We start from the raw sequence: 20277 nt of genomic DNA, 5'->3' as shown, positions 1-20277 counted from the left end.
GCTTGGTGACAAGTGGCAGGAACCATCCAAGACAGATCACGCAGGGGGTGGGGGAGTTTATGGGCTCAGTAGCCAAACCCCAGGAAGGGTGGAGTCCAGCGGGGCCAGGGGACAGGGGGGATTGTCAGGATTCTCTCTCCCTCTGTCCTCTCCAGCTCCTCCCACATGAGCAGCACACTGTCACACAGGCTTCCTCTTTGTGGCTGGACGGTGGCCGCCACAGTACTAGGGCTCCTAGTTCCCAGCTTCCTAGGGTTGGAAGTGAGCATAAGAAGTGGTGCCATTCGGGGCGCCTGGGTAGCTCAGTTGTTAAGCGTCTGCCATCAGCTCAGGGCGTGATCCGGGCGTTCTGGGATCGAGCCCCACATCAGGCTCCTCCACTGGGAGCCTGCTTCTTCCTCTCCCACTCCCCTGCTGTGTTCCCTCTCTCGCTGGCTATCTCTCTCTCTGTCAAATAAATAAATAAAATCTTTAAAAAAAAAAAAAAAAGAAGTGGGGCCATTCCCTCGGCTCGGCTGATTTGCTGGCTTGGACCCCACCCCCCCGCCACGGGCAGTAGCCTCGCCTCCCCCCCAGGAGCTGCATGCGTGAGCGAGGGGACAGGATGTTACAGAAGGGGCAGAGATAGCATTCCGGCAAAGCGAAGGATGCCCACACACGTACATTTGGAAACCCTCTTCGTCCGCCACTCCTACACCGGCAAGCGCTAACCCTGTGCGAGGCTCGTTTACCCTTCTCATATCTGAATGGGGGCTTTTCCCGGCTTCATTCCAAACTGCAGAGAAGCTGGCAGGCAGTGGAGAGGGGGTGGTGGGGTCGAGGCTCCCCTCTCCAGAGAGATGTGCTCTGAACAGGGCCCTCAAAGCCTCGGCCTCCAAGAAACACACAGTCCCCTCGATGAGTGTGTGTTGGTCCGCTAAGGCTGCCATAACGAAACACCGCAGATCGGGTGGCTTAGACAATTTATTTTCTTACAGTTCTGGAAGCCAGATATCCAAGATCAAGGTGCCAGCAAGGTGGGTTTCAGGCTGGGGCCTGCTTTGCAGGCTTGCAGGTAGCTAGCGTGTCTCTGCGTGCTCGCAGGACCTTCACTGTGAGCATGGGAGTGGAGGGGTGGGGAAGATCGCTCTTCCTCTCCTTATAGGGACACCCGTGCCATCAGATCAGGATTCCACCGTTAGGACCTCAGTTAACCTTACTACCTCCTAAAGACCCTATCTCCAAAAACGATCTCATTAGGCATTGGGGTTAGAGCTTCAACATAAGAAATGGGGGATACGATTCCGTCCACAGCAGCGTACCAGGCCCCGTGATGAGTGGGAGCCGCGGAAGAAGCCTGCGGGTAATGTCTATGTCCTTCAAATCACCAGGCATCACCCAGCCCTGGCACCAGACTGAGGGCAGGCACACCCGCAGGCACGCGGTCATGCAGGGGCAGACCCTCGTCAAGCCCTAAGAGTTGTCCTCCATCCCCTCTGCTATTCTGGACCCGCCTCCCCCCAGGAGCAGACCCTGAGACAGAGTTCAAGCTACAGGAGTTCTATTAGGGGCCTGGGAAGGAACAGTGCAGGATGTGGGACAGTGAGCAGGGGACCGCTCTGAGCAACGTGCAGGGCACCCCTGGGACACTGCAGACCACACCTCAGAGCGGCCCCACCCAAACGGTGTGGAAGCTGGGGTCTCATCGTCACTGCTGAAAGCTGCTTCTGGGGGTGTCGGCTCCCGTATATCCAGGCCCTTGCTCCCTGGCTACAAGGACATGTAGACAGGGTCGCAGGTACAAAGGGTAAGATGCGGCTGGTGTGTGGACCCACTGTGAGTGACTTGGGGACACACGCACCGGTGGTGGTGGCCACACTCTCCAAGCAGGCACTTCCATGGGGCTGAGAGCAGCTCCAAGGGCCCAGAGACAGGGGACCCACACCAGGGCTTCGCCCCAGTGGACGAGCCCGGGCCTCAGTCAAAAATGACCACAAGTCACCAAGGGGTGCTGGGTGCCCCCCACCGGACCCCTGCCTGCCCCCTGTGATGTGTGAAGCTTCATGCCCAAGAAGCAGCACTTGCCCTGGAGTAAAAGCCCCCCCTCAGGTCTGTGTATGCAGCAGGACGGGGACAGAGACCCCATCTACCACGTTAGGTCGAGTCAGACAATTCTCCTGTCTGCATCATAATTCACTTTATTCAGAGGAATACATTACAGCAAAATATTAAGGAATTTTTTTAAAAGAAAAGCCATTTCCCTCACTAGTATTATTTTTAATGAGCTAAGTGATGTTAGTTTTGAAATTGCAATCGGGAGAGAAAGCACGCACACACACACATGCACACACAGAGTAATGGACAATTTTAATTTTCAACAATTGTGATTGTGAATAATGTTACTCATAGCTTCCACGGTGGTTTATATTCATTTGCCTAAAAGCCAAACCCCAGACTTCTCTATTGAAGAGTCAAAAGATGACTCAGGCGGGGTGCCTGGGTGGCACAGTGGTTAAGCGTCTGCCTTCGGCTCAGGGCGTGATCCTGGCATTATGGGATCGAGCCCCACATCAGGCTCCTCCGCCATGAGCCTGCTTCTTCCTCTCCCACTCCCCCTGCTTGTGTTCCCTCTCTCGCTGGCTGTCTCTATCTCTGTCAAATAAATAAATAAAATCTTAAAAAAAAAAAAAAAAAGATGACTCAGGCCAACCGGTACATGTCTTGTGCGCCCCACCTCCCTCTTCTGGAAAATCTTTCCGGGCTGTACCCAGTTATCAGAACCATGGGGTGTTCTGGGCCCTTGCTAGGGAGTAGAATCATTTGGGGAAGCGGTTAAATTTAAACCCTCTGGCTCATGACCCGAATCAAGCATGGGAGCCCGGGGCAGGGGGGAGGCTGGGTCATTCCCTGCAAGTGGCTCTCCACCGTCACAATTAGGAATTGCTCGAACACAAAACATTCAAATGGACAGCAGCAACCCGCACGCTGTGGGCTCCTTTAAAAATAAGCCCCATTGTTCCCCAACCGCCTATTAATAGCTGGAAAAGACATCTGTTCCTAATTTGGTCTTCTCAAATCAAGAAATCTTCCCGTCACTTCCCTCCGGGGCCAGGATGAAATCAATCAAGTGACAAAATGTATCAAGCACCAGGCACATTCCAGCCCAGAGGTCAGAGCCAACTGCAACCTGACCCAGGCCATGCAAAGCCCCGTGGCGGAGGTAGCATGCGCCCTCTCCGGTATCGACATCCTCCCATGCAGTACAGAGACCACGAAGAAAGACCCCCATGTGGGCTAGTCACAGCTCCTTCAGTACTCGAGACCCCTGCTCCATCACCAAAGGCTGGCTGTCCCACCAGATTCTGACTCCAAGCATAGCTCCCCTTGGACTCTGCCAGTGACGGGCAGCTCACCACCTATCAGGGGACTCTTCTCACCAGAGGATATCTGTGACGGCTAAACACACCTAAAACCCATCTCCCACGGTAGGACTGATGCCTCTCTAAGGGGCCACATCAATTCTTCCTATGTCAGTTCTTTGACTGCTTGAGTAGAGATGCCTGCCTGTTGCCAAGACTCATTTCTCGCTTTGATACCTGGATAGCAGGGAGCTTGTTATGAACCCAAAGCCCAGAAAGGACATGGTCACAAGGTGGCTCTCCCTCATTCTTGGGAGTGATCCTGTGCCCCCTTCCGTGCCCACTCCTGCCGTTCCAGACTCACAGCCCACCATTCCTCCGGCACTCCCTGCCCTCCCCTACCCCAGGGCCTTTGCCAGCTCTTCCCTCTGCCCAGCACGACTTTCTCCAGTTTCTACACAGCTTGTCCCCATCTCGTCCTTCAGATCGCAAGTCCTCAGAGCAGCCTGCACTGACCGTCCTGCTAAAGGGCACCCCAGCATGCCCGGGGTATTACCCCTCTTGTTAGATGCTTTGCATACCGGTGAGCACTATATGCTTTCTTCTCTCTTAGTCACACGTTCATCTCTGACTCCCCTTCTAGAATGTAAGACCACCAATACGTACAGGCTAAGAACTCAATAAATGGTCGTCATCTGAAGAAAGAACAGCTTTACAGGCCGAAGAAACAGCAGCAGGAGCCAAAGCACCAGAGAAGCCGTGGAGCCTATTGGTTCTAAGCACAGGCTTTAGGTCGAGAAAGATCTAGGTTGGCCAGCTGTGCGGCCTTGGGCAAGTTACCCGACCATCCCGAGTCTCGGCTTCTGCACCTGCAAAATGAGGACAATAACCGCACCTGCTTCCCTGGACGTGAGTGAGGCGGTGTTTGCAGAGCACTTGGTCTGAGAACAGGTTCAGAGCAAACCCTCCATCGGGGGGCGATGGTAAGTAGTGGGGAAACCCTGGTCAGGGCTGCGGCCGTCCAGGGGGCCTGCGTCTCAGAGCGAGACAAAGCAGGCTGGGTGGCGGGGAATACGAGAGCTTCTGCCCCTGACGGCAACACCGTGGGAGGAACTGCCCAGCCCCTTGGAGCCGGGAGTGGAATAGCCAAAAATAAACGACACCACTGGGACCCAGGCTGGGGACCTGCCCCCTGCCCAGCTGTTTCTCACTGTCCTCCTCCTTTCTGCCCTGCGGAAGAGCTTCCAGCCCACTGGGGGCCTGGAGCTCAGGGGAGGGGACCAACAGCGGATCACATCCATGGCTGTTTCATCTGCGGCTCACATGCCCTGAGAGCAAGGAGGCCAGCGAGAAAGGAACAGGCCTTCAGCACCCCTTTCAAGGAGGCTCGGAGCCTCCTCCACCGCCAATGCGGGTCCCACAGGCGGGGCTGTGGGAGAAAGCAGATGCCCTGGAGAAATGGGCTCCTAGGGCCTGCCTCCAGCTCCACAGGCCTGATGCCCCCCACGGCTCCTGGGCCGGAGCCAAGGCGCTTCCGCTGGCCCCTGGTTCCCCAGGACACAGCCGGAATTGTGCGGCCCGCGGCAGGCGCTAAGCTGCAGCTGAGGGGACAAGGCCCAGCTGTTCCTGGAGACAAGCGGGCAGCTTTCTTCCCGCATGAAAAGGGGACCTGTGTCCCCTGGGGGAGGGGAGGGAGGGGGAGGAAAGGGGCCAGGGGAGGCCCAGGCAGGGCTGTAAGCACCCCTCCTCAGGGTCCCCTCTGTGCCCTGGAGTGGGCCAGGTGGGCCAGGAAGGGGAAGGCAGCACGGGGTCCTGAACAATCGCTTAGGCTTGGCCCTGGCTGGAGCCTGAGGCCTGGCCTCTGCTCCTGACCCCTGTGCAACCCTGAGCCAGTCCCTTGCCACTCTGGCCCCATGTTCTCCACCATATAGGGGGAGCTCGACTGTTTTCCCTTTGATCCTTGCAAGAAAGGGGGTGGACCATTTCCTTAGGAGGGCTGGTCCCCCTGCGTGAAGAGGAAGCAGGACACAGGCCCACGAAGGTCTGGATGGCGCTGCTACCGGACCCTGCGTCTGCTCGGCAGCACAGTGCAGGGAACACTGTGGGCAACCACTCACACGCGTGAAACCCAAGGCCCCAGAAGGCACCCAAGATGGCGCCGATAGCAGAGTTGAGACAGACTCTGCCCCCGGAGCGCCAGGGCACTGTCACAGAACATGAGGGCCTTCAGAGTCCTCCCTCTGAAAACTGACTAAAAATATCCAAGGCAGGTCTCTTTTCTTGTCTTCTCTTCCCTGGGTCTTATCATTAATCATACACCCCATTCTTTAGAGATAAGAAATCCACACATGCCGATACCAGTCTCTCCTTCCACACACACACACACACACACACACACACACACACACTCCCCGGGGCAGCTCAGGGCAGGCTTGTCCCCCCGGACTTCACTGCGGGCTCCGGGTCTGGGTGAAGACAGCCCCAATGACCTTCGTGAGTGCCCGGCCCTTCAAGGCTCCGCGGCAGAGCACAGGGACCCACCGTCCCAGGAGAGCACAGTCTGAGGCACAGAAGAGGGACAGACAGTGTGCCAACAGGGTTGGAAGAGGAAACGCAGAGCACATCAGACGAAGCTTCTAGAAGGGGGCTGGGTGGACAGATACTGCTAGGACTCTTCCAGGCACAACTGACAGAAAGCTGGGTCCTGGAGCCAGGAAAGGAAGGGACCGGCCACAGACGTGAGAAGCATGGGCGTGCCCCTCTCTCCGGGCCTGGCTGAACCGGGGACACGAATAACATCATAAGACCATCTTTCTATGTGTCAGCTCTGGCTTCTCCCCTAAGGGTCCAGAGATGGCTCTGGTCACCTCACAGCCCACCACTGTGGGTGCCGGGCATGCTGCCTTCCTGACGACTCTGGCCAGACCCCTCATTACGGCAGGGACACTGCATCCAGCCTGGGCCCTGTGCATCCCTGAGCTTATTACCATGGCCGGGGGTCAGAGTGTTCTGACTGGCAAGGTCTGGGTCACATTTATATCTCCAAAGCTGGGAAGCAGGGTCAGCCCCACGTACCCCACAAGGAGAGGGTGTGTGGCTGGGAGAGGTTATCTCCATATGGGAAGAGCTGCAGGCGTTTTTCTTTAAAATCAGCTATTCACTATAAATGTGAACAGCGTGCCAGTATCGCCCTTTCCCACAATGTGGGGGTGGGGGTGGCTGCAATCTGCAAGAGTAGAGAGAATGAGGCTAGCATGAAGAGAAAGGGAGAGAAACAGGTAGAACAAGCGTCCTGATTGATTCATTGGAGTCCCTGGATCAAGCTCTGCCTGAAATCTGTTTGAGTTACGCGCATCGACAGGTGTCTTTCTTGTTTGTTTTAGACAGTGTGAATTGTTTTTCTGTCACTTGCGACCAACATGAAGACATGTTTAAATTCCTGCCCTCCCACCTAAATGGTGAGCTCCAAATGATCAGAGATCCTATGGTTTCCATCTCTGGATGCCCAGCACCTGGCACAGGGGGGCACGGGTGGGAGGTGCTCACTGAGGGCTTGGTGAATGACTGAAACAGCATCAACAGTGACGAGGACGATGAGGCTTCTCCTCTCACTGCCTCTGCCAGCTCTCGGCATTCGTGGAGCACAAGGCCATCCCCCCTGCACCTGCACGCGGGGCACCTTCCCCATCCCCCACGACACCCTCGGACTCAGGTGGGGGGGGCCGAGGATATTGTCACCCAGCGTTCTTTCCTCAGGGCTTGTCCTTTGTTGCATGTTGATTAAAATGTTTTTAAGAGACCCGTCTATGGTACTAGGGAGCCACCTTTTGGACAGGTGGCGTCCACGCGGCCTCAGAGCGTGTCCCCCTTCTCCAGGGTCTCCCTACAAGGCCGTCAGGGTACCCAGGCACGCTGGTAGAGGGCTTCGGCAAAGCAAGGCAGGCAAAGCCTCGGACATGTTGTGAGAGTGAGATGGAGATCGTTAGCCCCCATTTTAATTTAACAAGCCCAATTTTATAAATAAGAGTGAATTTTCCCAGGCTATTATACCTAATTATGCATTTACATCAATTCACATTATGCGGTTGATGAAATGTTAATACCAAAGGCAATTTTCTGCTGACGGGTGGCATGGAGAAGAGCTTTCTTCACATTACAAGTCAATATTTTTGGAAATAATTACCCAGTTGCTCACTAGAGTCTGCACTGACGGACCCAGTGGCTGTGTCTACACAGCCCCCAACCTGAGATGCTGGAGGGGAAACCCCCGGACAGGGAAGGAAGCCGGGAGAGACCAAGGGCGCTGAGGGAGGGATCCTGGCGGCCTCCGCCGGCCGGCAGAACGGGCTTCACCCTGCCTCCACCTAACACCCGTACCGTGGCCTTCGATGACGTTCTTACTAAGTTGCTCCAGAGCTCAGACGTTCATCTGCAAGACGAGAACGTCACTCTGTCCTCGGGCATAAAGGCATTTATCCCTTGGCTCCTTTGTTTGTTCAAGAAATGTTCACTGCAGGTCACTCCCTCTGGGCACTCAGGGACACCCAGTACCCGCTAATGACGATTATACGGAGGCGGGCCAAGCACACTGACATTCTCACAGACCCGGCCCATCACTCTTGGTCCCCGGGGATGACACATCTCAGGACTGATGGAGGCCAGCGGCCCCAGAGCCCCAAGGCAGAACCAGAAGGACCACCCTTCCGCACAGAGCCCCAGCAGCTCTTCAAAGGGCTCCCTCCACACGGGAGGCCCGGGGGACACCTCGGCATCACCCGGGAAGAGGTGGCAGGGGTCAGGATGGGATGGCGGCTGAGGACGTAAAGAGAAACAGGCTGATCTGAGAGACATCCAAGGGTCAAATCACCACGCTGCTCCCTCCCTGAGGCAAGAGAGAGAAAGGAAGTAATCTCTCCTGCGGGGCTGCAGGGAGCGCAGGCCAGTTACTAAGCCAGAGATAACTTGCAGGTTCACAGTGGACCAGGCGCTGGGGAGGGCCAGGCTGACAGGTGCCCGTGTGACAGCCGTGTGGAAGCCACAGACACACACACACACCTCCGTGTGGAGCTGGAGAAGAGGGCCCGGGCCCCAGCGGCGAGGCGGCTGGGCAAAGACAGGCAGCCCGCTCGGAGGCGGTGGCACGGCCAGCGCCGGAGAAGAGACGTGCTTGAGGAAGAAGAGCATGCCCAGCCGTGCCGAATGTGTACAAGGTCAAGTTAAGGACTACACAGTGTCCCTTAACCTCGAGAGCCACTGCAGTGAAGGAATGGGGTGCTAGCCAGGCCGAGGAGACCTGGACAACGAGGACCCAGACAGACCTGCCCCAGAGGAAAGAGGGGGAAAGGCGGGTGGTGGTCTCCGTCAGGCTCTAAAGGAAGGCCCCTGGAAGGAGACCAGCCCTCGTCCTCCCCAGCCTGGGGCTGCCGAGCCCAGGAGTGAGGAACAAAGCAGGCACCGTGGGACCTATGGCCCAGCTCCTTCTTCCCGTGTGGGAGCCCAGCCTCCTTCCCTGTAAAGGGGAGAAGAATTCTAGACACAGGGCTGCTGTGAGGGTGAAAGGGCATGCGCAGGTGAGAGACCTATGACTGAAAAAAACCCAGATTCAAGAACAAATCCTCACCCAAACTTGAAATGGACAGAAAATTCAGGGGAGTCTGAAAATTCCACAGGACCATGTCTCATAGAAATCTCTAGTCTCACAAGTATGCTCATATGTGCACAAGGGTGCTGCCCAGTCCTCTGTCCGTGTCTCCGTGGGTTTCAGATAAGGCTTAGGGCAGAGAGGGCGTGGGCCGCACCAGAGTCGTGCCGGGCAGGGGCCACAGCTGGGGCTGGTGCGGGATGAGGCCTGGAGAGCCCAGCATGCTAAACCGATGTGGCAGACCGGACCCTGTAGGCCAGGGTATAGCCGGCAGACTCCAGAGGTTTATTTTTGTAGAGGAAACAACATTTAAAAATTAAATCCTGCGTAGAAACCTGGATTTCCAGCTTCACCCAGAAACACTAGAGCATTAGACCCCACAGGCAGGGCGTGAGGGCAAGTGTGGCCCCAGGCCCGGGTCCTCCCCAGCCTCTCCACCACTGGCCCCTTCATGCTTTGAGTGTCTGCCTGGGCCCTGAAGGCTTCAGGCCTCGCACCTAGAAGAGAGATAGGGGACTGCAGTCTCCAGGCAGCATGAAGGGACAGGAAGCGCTCACGCAGCCTGGGCAGCTTGGCCCTCTTCCTCAGCGAGGGGAGGGCCTGCCCAGAGTCCCCATCCACTCGCCCACCAAGAGCAGCCAGGAGAAGAAGGGAGAGCAGCTAAGGGGAGCAAGTCAGGTCAGCTCAGGTTTGCAGTCCCAGGGGGATGTGCGCCATTAAAAGGGAGAAGAAGGGGAGAAAGGAGCAGGAGTAGAGGGAGGAATGGAGAAGGAGGAGGAGGAGGGAGGAGGAAGAAGAAGGCAGGAAGAGGGAGGAGGAGGAATTGAAGAAGGTGAGGAGAGGCACAGCACAGTCTCCTGCTTCCTGTTTGATGCCCGTAGGACGCACGCAGGAGGGCTAGCCAGCCACCAGGCTGCACCTTGTCACCCTGCCTTTGTGCAGGGCACACCGGCCTGCACACGCACACTCCATCTGCACACGCACCATCCGTGCACGCACCGTCTGGGCATACGCACACCATTTACACACACCTATGCTGTCTGTCACACCAGTTGTCCGTGCAGACAAATGCTTTCTCCGCGCGCGCGCACACACACACACACACACACACACACACACACACACACGCAGGGGGCAGGCTGTCTGCACACCGGCGGCCCATCTGCACACAGGGATACTCGTGCACTCACACACACACACGCACAGCCTCCCTGCATCTGTGCGGTCAGTGCGCATAAACACAGCATGCGCCCCCCTCCCGTGTTCTGAGAGCGCACCCCTGCGACCGCAGGCCCTGGATAAAAGGGTTGGGCTCGAAGGCCAGGGCCCGTGGGGAGAGCGTGCCCGCACCAGAGTCTTTGAGGGGACAGGCCGCAGGGCGTGTGCCGGAAGCACACAGCAGAGAGGTTGGCAATGCCTGGAGGCAGGACCCAGGATGGCCATCCTCCCAGTTCCATCCCTGCCCAGAGACGGGGCTGCAGGGGTGGGGAGAGCTGCGCCCCTCTGTCAGGCCTCCAGGGTTACTCTAGGCACACTCTGCCACTCTCTTACCATGAAGCACCCCGCCGTTCTGTCACCCTAAGCTCTGTCGCCTTGCACAGATATGACACCCCCTTCCCCTCAACTTGGCCACTGTGGGCTCCTCCCAGCCATCCCCAGCCGGGGGTTCCAGAAGCCATGCTCTATCCCTCCTGCCTCGGCACAGGCAGCACTGTGGAGACCCCGTGGGGTCAGTGCCCTCGAGGACCCCCACCAGGGAGCTCTGAGTGTGGAGCCCACCAGAGTCCGCTCCTCTGTGTTCCGGCTTGCCTTTCCCCAGCCACCAGCAGGGCCCTGTCTCAGCCACACACCCAGCAGGTGCTCTCAAAAGGCTTGCCAGGCTGGGTTGAAACTCTTAACACCACCTCTCTAAAGTGCACGGAGCAGAATCGAAACTTGACAAAAATTCTCGTGCCCATTCTCCACCCTTGCCAGCTCCCTGACCTGAAAAGAGCAGGACAGGGTGTTCTGTTCCCCGGGGACAGCTGGCAGGCCGAGCCAGAGAGAGGTAGGAAAGGGGCACAGGCCAGTGTGGACAGGGTCTCTCCCCAGCCTCCCACCTCTTCCCAAACGGAGAACCTTATTCAACAGCTTTTTTTCTTGGAAAGGGAAAAATGACATTTTGAAACATTACTGTGAAAAATTAATTTAGGTCTGAAGCATCAAAGACATTTTGCAAACAAAACCAGGGCATTTTGTGGCTGGCGACTGCCCGAGTTTAAACCCCCAGGCGCCCCAGCCCAGCCAACAAACCCCAGGGGGTGTAAGGACCTCACCCACCTGCAATTGCTCTCCAGGGGAAAAGCGTGGCCAGGCTCCAGAGCCCAGGGGGACAGGAGAGTAATCACACGCGTGCAAAGCCAAGGCAGCCCCCGGCTCCCCAGGCAGGGTGACCTTTTGTCAACTTCGGACGGGAACACAAATCTACCGTCACTCTGGATCGGCCTTGATTGGATCAAAATCCCATTGGAAAACGGGGGGGGGGAGGCAATAAAACCTCCAGAATTGATATTAAACCACTGACATTTCACAAGCCGAGCGGTTCTGGCAGCTGCCAGTCTACCGGCAGGAGGAACTCTAAAGGGGCAAGTCAGGCGTGAAGGTCATGGCGGTGCCGAGGAGCCTCTCCCAGGCCCGGGCATCAGCACGGAGGGGCCAGGGGCCTAGCTGGCCAGGGCCCAGCATGCTCAGGCCAGGGTGGGAGCCCCTGCCTGGGGGTCCATGTATTTTTCCAGGTGCACCCCAGCAAGAGAGATGAGTGGACCTCCAGGGCCATCCAGACCAGAAGCTCGGCGGCTCTGCAGAGATAATGTCAGACCTGGAGTCTGTGCCTGTTTCCCTGCCCCAGCGCCCTGCTGGGCAATACCTACTGCAGCCCAGCAGCGGGGGGAGCCACTATCCAGGGTGAAACAGGACACACAGACATTCCTTTGAGCAACGCGCCAGGAACTGTGCAAACGCCTTGGCTTCCTGCCACTCAGCACACACAGCCCCCGCCACGTGCCAGGCCAAGTGTCCAGAAAGGTCCAGGCCCACGTTCTTTTCCTGCAGGTAACCCACCTTGGGCAGGAGCAGGGAGGCAGGCTGAAATAAAGCACTCTACCAGAACCAGGCACCTGTGCGTGCCACCGTATGCGGACAAGGAGGGGGACTCGAGAGCCCTCGTGTTTACTCCCAAACGCCGCCAACTCCAGGCCCAGACCTACAGGTGCCGGCCTCAAGGAGCAAGTGGGAGAAGGAAGCCCTGTCCAGGGCTCAGGGAGCCCAGGCAGCCACTCCAGAGATGGCACATCCTGCCGCGTCCCTCACGCCCCCCACCCGCGGAAATGGCAGATGTCACTTAACCATGACAGCAAGCCCAGCTGTGGCCTCAGAGTACTTCTCAACACAGAGCCCCAGTAGCAAGCAGCACCTCACGGGAGTCGGCCCGTGGGAAGACAGCAGGTCTGAGCCTTCCTGAAGTAAGAGCTTAACCGGGCATGAGGGGTGTTCTGAGTGCGAACGGGAGGAGGAGATCATGAGGAAGGCTTCCTGGAGGAAGAGTCTGGAAGCAGGATTCAGTCGGAAGAGCGAGTGGATAGGCAGGTGAGCAGACCCTGGCCTGGAGCAGAGATGGTGTGGCGGGACCATGGGGCTGGGGGCTGCAAAACAGCACAGCAGGAAGCATCATCAGCCCAGCCCTGGGGCACTGAGATGGGGCCGGAGGGGAGCCTTCCCCAGAGCACAGGTTCCACTTCAGCTCTGGATGGTGGCAGGAGATGGAGAGCCCGTTCTGCTCCCTCACTCTCCAGAGCCAGCCCCAAGAAGTGGCACCAAGGGCAGCGCGGCTCGGGCACGGGGGTAACCGCCTGTGGGCCGCAGTGACTCCTGGTCCCCCACAGGGATGCTCCGGTCAGGAGCTTCTAGGTGGTAGCCCGGAAAGATGTAGAAAGATGCCAAAACCTTAGGGTCCTGGAAATAGAGCCATCCGTCAGCTGGACAGGCGTCTCCGGAACTGCTTCTGGGGCCCAGAAATGCCGGGGACACGGGACCAGAGTCACCAGCGTGAGTCTTCCCCATGACAATTCACGAAGCCACTTTATGGAGGGAGCCCCACAGGAGCCCTAGGAGGCAGGGATCACGCTGCCCTCTGATGGAGAGCAAAGGCTCAGCTCAGCGTGGGGGAGAGACTCAGCCCAGACCCACCAGGCTTCCACCACCCCATCTCTGCCCCCGTAGCCCCGGGCCCGGGGCCGTGGTTCTCCGGCCGCATGAGGCCAACTCCCCAGAAGGCTCCTCAATCCCAGATTCAGGGAGCCGCCGCGGACACCTCTGGCCCCCAAAAGCATCTGCCCCGGAACCATCGAACATCTCGCCACAGGGGAGACCTTGCTGTGGGTCGAGAGGAAGCACTGGAGCCAGAGCCCTGACCCTCGGGCTGACCCCTGGCCATTATTAGCCAGCTCTGTGTTTCTAATCACCGTCCTCGCCATTAACGTGAAGAAAGCACATCGGGAAATAACAGGGTTTTATCTCAAACCGATCGATCTGCTCAGATCCGTCTGGCCCCGGCCTCTTAATTCTCCGTAATGTCAAAGCAATTTTTGGTTAAGTATACAGTCTGTCCTCTACTAAATTAAACTAATAGATCTAGTGGGAAATAAAACCCCAAGTGTATTGAGAATATTAAAAATTTTTAAAAATAAACTCTTCATGGGTCTGTAAGATTTACTTTGGCAAATGATGAAACAAATAACACACGGACAGGCCGTAATAAGATTCATTAGGGGACACTCAGCAACGATGGTCACTTCCCCGCAGGCCGCACCACCCCGACCAGGCACCCGGGCTCGAGGATGGCCAGGCAGTACCCTGAAATCCCCCAGCCACATCCTCACGACACAAACGCCAGCAGGACACACGCTTGAGAATGTGGACCATGGCGGCTGGTCCCGCAGCTCACGGGCTGAGCATTCTGCTACAAACCCTTCATCTCAAAAGTCCGTGCTCCCATTCCCCGCGCAGTCAGCATGCTGGGACCCCCTCTTTACAGATAGGGAAAGCGAGGCTCCGAGAGGCCAAGACAAGACCAGGATCTGAACCGGAGCCCATCGGATTCCACACACCCGGACACTGCCTTGCTCTGTTTTGTTTTGATTCATTTGGCTTTTGACTTCATTTTTCATTGAGTGATCACTGGCCTAGGCCACGAGGCAGGATCCTGCACAGACGGGGCTCAGCAGAGCCCGTGTCTGAAGCCTCCAGAGCCAGCCCACCTGCTATTCCTGCCAACCCCGGCCTGGCACCTGTGGGCATGGGCATGGGAGGCGCAAGAGAGGAGAAAGGAGGTGAGGCAGGAACGAAAATCCCATTTTGCCGTTGGAGAAACTGAGGCTCAGGGGCTTTCCCAACCGCACCTCAAGGTCCCAGGCACCTCTGGCGGGCTAAGGAAGGGTGGGGTAAACCCTTTGCCCCTAAGACTTGGGCACCGTGGGGCTCGCCCTGAAACCCTCACACCAAGTGTGCTGCTTGTCACAAGCCAGCTCTCAAGTGCAAAGAGAGTGGGGAGAAGAGAAGGGTGACAGGTGAGGTCTCACCGTAAGGCCCCTCCTCAGAGCTAGGTCCAGATAAGGACAGGTCTGCGGCAACCCCTTGCTCCTGCTCCCAGCTCTCCGACCTGCCCCCACCCCTACCTCACGCTGCTGTCAGTCAGACCTCCTCCTTGCCACGTTCAACACTAGCCAATGGTCCCATCGTGCTTCTTCTTCTGGACTCTTCCCTGCCTCCGCACCCCTGCCCAGGCCGAAACTCATCTGGGATGTTGATGCATCCTAACCACAGCCCACTGAAGCCAGGCAAATTCCTCTCTGCCCACAGGCCTGAGCAGAAAGGCCACACATGCAGGAAGTCTTACTCCCAGTCCTCGCTCCCTGAAGTTGCCCTGCCAGGACTGGGGTCACTCTGCGCTCGATTTTTTTCCTCATTAGGCTCCAAGCCCCACAACCAGGATCGTGTCCTATTCACCTCTGAGCCCCACCATTCTAGGCACAGAAATCTTTACCGTGGCTAGAAGGCTGCATGCGCCCTGGCCTGCCTGCCGAGCCCCCCGAGCCCCACTGTGCCCCCTTCACTTACGAGGGTCCGCCACCTTCTTCCCTCCACCTGCCCAGCCTGCCATACCCTTGGCCTTCGCACTTGCCACGCCATCTGCCTGCAGCATTCTGCCTCTCCCAGGTGTCTGCCTAGCTGACCGCTTCAGGTCTCCCTCTGTCCACCGCGGCTCCCACCAGGTGTGTCTGTGTGCGAGCACACGTGTGCGCGTGCATGCGTGTGTGGGCTGCGGGTCGTGTGTTACGCACAGCTAAGGTGATCAGGTCTGGGTTTTGTTTCTTGCTGCAGGTGTATCTCTCCCCACTTCTGGGCTGGAATGGAGGCTCCCTGCAGGCAGGATGCTACGGATTCCCCGCAGCCTGCACACTATAAAGTCCGCGTCTCCACGTATGTGCGGATAAATGAATAATGCACTCTCAGGACACGTGGGCTGGGTAAATGCTTGAGGTGAAGCAGGCTCTGCCTGGAGTGTCTCCCCTCATTCCGTCTCTCCAGGCAATCCACAAGCCTGATCAATCCTGTCTCCGACAAGCAAACAAACAGCCCCAGGTGCAGGGGACCCAGAGCAGTGACACCCATGCAGGAATGACAAGCCAGACCTGGGACTGCAAGCCAGGCCTGCTTCTCAGGGCGCATCCGGGCAGGGCCGGGGCAAGGGCAGGCCCACCTCCCTGATGGCCTGGAGACACGGTGTGAGCGGAGGACCCGCTCTTGTCTCCCAGCGATGCAGGGGCCAGAGCCCCACTGTCAGCCTCCTGGACGCGGGGCCAGAAGAGGACAACAGGTAGCCAGACTGTGAGCTTTGCCACTTGCCTTCCCCCATGTCTTAGGGGCAGCCAGGGCACAGAGAGGGCCAGCCTCCGGACCTCCGTCTGGAGAAGCTGACCTGATGTTTGCCCCTGGAGGGGAGTAGTCCCGGGGTGGACTTCGGGCCTTTATCCCGTGACAGGATGGCCACTGAATGACTAAACTGGCCAAAAATAAAAGCCCCCATAAATCTGGTATTTCCCTTTAAGCTGTCGGGTACACAGAGTGTGCCGGGATTATTGATAGAAAAGTTTATGGACGGGCTGCATCTTAAAATCAAATACATTACCCAAAATCAATGTTGCTGTACGCGGTACGGGGAGGACAGGAAAGGTCAGCCGAGACAAGAATATCGAAACCAAAACTCCAAGAGGACCTGAGCATTAAAATAAATAAGTTTTGAAAGTGAGTTCCAGGAAACACATTCACTTAGGGCTGTAATTTAAGGGCACTTTCACGAAAGGCTGGGCAGTCTTTTTAAAGAGAGCTTTTCGAAGTGCCTTTGAGAGTCTAGTGAATCCGTCCACAAAATGGCACTGACAAGCGCTGCACAGCCCGACTGGCCGCCCAGCACAGCAGCGCGGAAGGACCCGGCCGGACAGAGCGGGGTGGCCACCGGCGAGCACCCAGTGCACGTGGGTCCGGTACGCGGTGGGCCCAGCGGTCACGCCACAGGACGGCCCACCGCCAGGTCCCTGCACGCAGTGATCCTGCAGGCATTTTGGAGCCTGCGAATGGAGAGAGGGAAAGAGAAACCTTGTAGTCCAAAGGGTGTCGGTTACGGCCTACTGATGAACATTCAGGATCGGAGACGTGACCGTTCTGAAATGCTCTCAAAAGTCCATCAGAGGGAAACTGGCCTCACGTCACAGGACCGACATATCCTCTAAACAGGGCATCTTTGTGGGAACCCAAGGGACAGTGGCAATTGCTAGGGGTGAGTGGGGTGAGTGACTATGTCCCCAGAGAGAAGTTTCCTTTTGTGAAGGGAACCAGAGAAACTGCACACGCTCCATCAGAGATGCCATCTTTAGAGCCTCCAACTGAGACCTTGTTCCACGTCTCAGCAGAGAGAAGGAACCAGCTCCCCTGCAGAAAGGGGGGGAAGAGGCCAAACCCCCTTCCTGCCACAACTAACAGCACTCCCGGTCGCAACATTTCCTGAGCCTCACCGAGGGCTGGCCTCGCTGGGAGTTACAGACGCAGAGAGCGAGGGCGCAGCTGCTACCCTCACAGTCTGCGAGAGGGGACGGAAGAGCAAACAGACCCTCTGCTCACAGAACTCCTGGGCACCTTTCAACAAGCAGGGAAGAAGCTGCAAGGCAGGGTCAGGCTGCCGTCAACCAAGGGCAGAGGGGTCCTGCTCTCCATATCAACTGGGTACAGAGGCCAGAGTGTCCCCTGGAGCAGGGAAAATTGGAGTGTTCTGGTTGAGAGTTAGAACCCCGGAGTAAGACAGACCCGGGCTAAAGCTTTGCTCTGCCACTGACTAGCTGTGTGACGGGCGGCTAGTTCCTCAAGTTCTCTGAGCTTCAGCCACAACAGCTCTAAAATGCAGCGAAATCACAGTGTCTATCCCACAGGGTCGTTATAGGGGTTAAATGAGCTCATTCATTCACTCCACAACTATTTATTTTTTAGTTTACTAAAATTTATTTATTAGTTTACTCTATGCCAGACCCTGTCTAGGTGCCAGAGATGTGTCAGTGAACAAGGCAGCCAAAGAGCCCCATCCTGGTAGAGACTACAGGCCACAAACAAGAAACACAATAAATAAGGATATTGTACCATATGTTGGAAGGCTTAAGGGAAGGAGGAAAAAAGAGAGTAGGGTGAGGGGAGTGCTGGGGAAGAGAACATGCAGACTGCACTATAAAAACGGTGGTCCCAGGATCCCGGTTGAGAAGACAAGTTCTTAACTAAAACCAGAAGAACATGACAGAGTTTGTGGACCAGGTATGGGGAAGGAGCATCCCAGTCAAATGATACAGCTGGTGCAAAGGCCCTGGGGTGGTGCCAGGGTGTTGCACTGTAGGAAGAAAGCCAGGGTGTCTAGAGTGATTGGGGAAAGGACAGAGAACACAAGATGAAGACAGAGCAGTGGAGAGGGAAACAAACAGACATGACATGGAAACATGTCAGACATGACAAGGCTGGTGGTGTTTATCCTGAGTGGAAAAGGAGCCACTGGTAGGGTTTTGAGCAGAGAAAGGATGATCTGATTTCTGTTTGGGAAGGGTGGCTTGATTGTCATGGTGAGAACTAATGCATGGAAAGTGTATACCCAGTGCCTGATACATGAAAAGCATGTGAAAGTATAGCCGTTATTCTTGTTAATAACACCAACTCACGAAGTGCACAAGATACACCTTACCCCAAGATACATCTTACCCCACAAGGTGCTTCAAGTCTAGAAAACTCACAGATCTCACGGATAACCCAGGTGTAACTCCCTCTAGCTGCCAGAATTCTCCCCTTGCGTATCCCTGATCCCTGGCCGTTCATCTCTGCCTGGATCTGGCTTCAGGACAGAGATTTCCACCTCCCCAGGCAGGCCTCTGCACAGTGGGCTGGCTCTCGCCATCAGAACCCTGCCTGGAATCAGTCCCCAAATGAATCTGCCTTCCTAGAATCCCACCGAGGTGCTGAATCTCCGTAGCACAGTGCAAGTCTGCCCCCTCCCTTCAGAAGCTGAGGACGGCAGTGGGGCCTGCAGGGTCTTCCGTGCAGCAACCCAAGGCAGTTTCTAAAGGAAGGTGGGATTTCTACCGGAGAGCTCCTGGCCCTAGGAGGATGAAATGACAGAAGGCAGCTGGCGACTGCCTCCTTGGGTTGGAGTCCCCGGAGAGAAACTGTAGGAAGATGAGGAAGGCCCTAGACATTCCTCCCTTTCCAGCCACAGACCTTGGCAAACCAGGGCTCCCTAGCTGAGCAGCAGTGGCCTGAGGGGGTGGGAATGACTCCTTGGTCACAGATGGGGATACTGAAACCCAGGCCCAGGAAGGGCAAAGGGCACACTGTCCAGGGGCATCCTATTGGTAAGAACAAAGCTTAGGAAGGGACTGACGCTACTTCCCCACCGAGGTTGCCGGCCCTGGGCAACACACATCAGGTCTGCTGCTGGGAAGACCTGCCCTCTGGGTTTCCTTCTCCCCAGCTCGCTCTCGGGGAGCACTCTGGTGGTCCCCCCAGGAAGCCGGCAAGCCAAGCCAGGAAAACAGACACGGCAACCGTCAACCCGAGGGGGGCCTCTCACTCCCTCTTGTAGGACTGAGCTGAGAGGTTAGGGCCAGGAAGATAGGGACAAATGAACTGAAATCCGCGATTCGGGTCTCCCATGGGAAGGGAAGTGAGAGAGACCCAAGCCTAGCTGCGGGACTTGCACCTACAACTGTGCGCCCCTTGGAACCGCAAGCCGGCCCCACGTTCCCCTTTGGGGGCCAGACTGCACTCCCGCAGAGAGCTGGGGAGGGGCAAGCTCCCAGCGAAGGCTGGGAGAGGTAGAGGGATGCGGGAGATGCAGGGGCGGGGGATGGGCTCCGGAAAGAGGCCGTGGACCCGACCTCTCGCCGCCTGGGGATCCCCCGCCTTGTACCCGGTAAAGAGAGGGCCGCGACCAGCGAGGAACGAGTGGGAACGCGGGGGCCAACGACTGAGGTGCAGGAACCCCACCCCCGCTCGGAAACCTCCGGAGCCCTGAGTCGTGCTGGGCGCTCCCCACCCCTCCCCACCCCCGCCGCCTCTGCCGTCACTCACGGCCGCTGCTCGCTGGCTCGCTCGTGCGCTCTCCGCGCCACAGGCACCTGCTCGCCGGGCGCTCTGCGCTCACTTCTCGCTCACACACTGCAGACTCCTGGCGTCGCCTCCGTCACCCGGCCTCGTCCCCAGCCCCGCACAGCGCTCCGCCCTTCTCCCCGGCCCCCGGCGCCCACCCACCAGCCATGGCCTGGGCCTGGGACAAAGAGCGGGGCAGCTCACTGCTGCCCAAACTGGGGTAAGGAGTTGAGGGCGGGGGTCTGCGGAGAGGGCCGCGGGGCACGCGGGGTGCAGGGATAAGCGGCCGTCTCGTGCGATGAAGATTGGGAAGAAGCCAGGGAGAGTTTGGGTGGGAGGACCCCCAGCCAAAGCGGGTGCGGGCGGGGCTGCGCTCCAACCACAGAGACTGTGGTCCCTCCAAGCGACCCCAGCGGGGGGGCGCGCTCCGGGGCGGGGGAGGTGCCGGCTGTGGAAGGGGAGGGGAGGGAAGGGCGGGGGTATGCAGCGGTGGAGGCGGCTCCGCGCCCAGCCACTGACCGCCCCCTCCTTTTCCCCTTCCCCTCCCCCTCTCACCGCCTCTCTCCGGCTCTGGGTCCGCCACGCCGG

The sequence above is a fragment of the Ursus arctos genome, unplaced genomic scaffold (assembly GCF_023065955.2).
Source record: "Ursus arctos isolate Adak ecotype North America unplaced genomic scaffold, UrsArc2.0 scaffold_19, whole genome shotgun sequence".
Classification (NCBI taxonomy): Eukaryota; Metazoa; Chordata; class Mammalia; order Carnivora; family Ursidae; genus Ursus; species Ursus arctos.
The sequence above is the reverse complement of the archived record's forward strand: the minus strand, read 5'-3'. Positions refer to the sequence as shown.